Source organism: Oryzias melastigma, linkage group LG24 (assembly GCF_002922805.2).
Source record: "Oryzias melastigma strain HK-1 linkage group LG24, ASM292280v2, whole genome shotgun sequence".
Lineage (NCBI taxonomy): Eukaryota > Metazoa > Chordata > Actinopteri > Beloniformes > Adrianichthyidae > Oryzias > Oryzias melastigma.
The window spans coordinates 8165890-8166937 of NC_050535.1; positions in this window are offsets into that span (position 1 = coordinate 8165890).

The window sequence follows — 1048 nt, forward strand, 5'->3', positions numbered from 1 at the left end:
AAAACACCCCATATCACTGAATTGTCAAAAGACTGATCACGTGAAAGTGTCTTGTCCTCCCCTGTCCCTCTGAAACAATTCAGTTTTCCAAGCGGTTTTGGTTCCAACTTCGCAGATGAAAGTTGGACATAATTGGGATGGGTTTGGGATCAGTTGGGCAAATTTTTGTTCTTTATCAAAATTTGTTTCAACCAGGAAGGTGTGATCATAGGAGGCAGGTGGAGCAGTGCCACACCTTCCTCAATGAGATATATAGCCTGCTATTAATAAAATAAATATGTATCCACTAACTTGCTCTATAAATCCAATGTATACGTTTGATCCTAATTATTCAATTTTTATCCTAAAAAATCATAATATTTTGCATATTTCCTGTTCAATTTCAATGCAAGTTTTGAAGTGACCAAAATAAGGATTTTTTAAAAACGCAACCGCTACAAAGGGCCCCATTTTATTTTTCGCCTGGGGCACCCAAACTGCTTCGTCTGCCACTTCTTTAGCCCGTATTTTTAGCTACTTTGTGTTTTTCTTGTTTGATGTGACAGCTTGGAGTCATTCATTACTTCACAAATGCATCAAAGTTGCCAAAACTAAAATAAGATTCTTAAAAATACAGATAAATAAAATTTAAGAAGTTTTTTTTTTGTTTACAAAGAGAAACTTTAAAAGTTTGAAAGCTTTTAATTTGAAGGTTTACTTCAAGTTTGGTGTTGTTTTGCTAATTTTAGCATCTGAGCTAACCATCAATTGAATAAAATCGAGTTTTAAGCTTATGCAAGTTGAAAATTGACAGTTTCCTATGTATATTAATGAAAAACAAGTACATGTTTGAATTTTCAGAATAAAATTAAGTATGTTGAAGTAATGACTGCAGAAAGTTTGGAGTTGCAGAAGAGCCTTTTCAATGCATTTCAATGGGAAGAATTTGAGCAAATTTTGTTGAATTGCTGAAAAACAAAAAGTTGCAGAAGAGATTTCAGAAAAGAGCAATAACATCCTTAACTTGCAGAACATTTTGATACTTGAATGGAAGAAATCGCATGAAGTA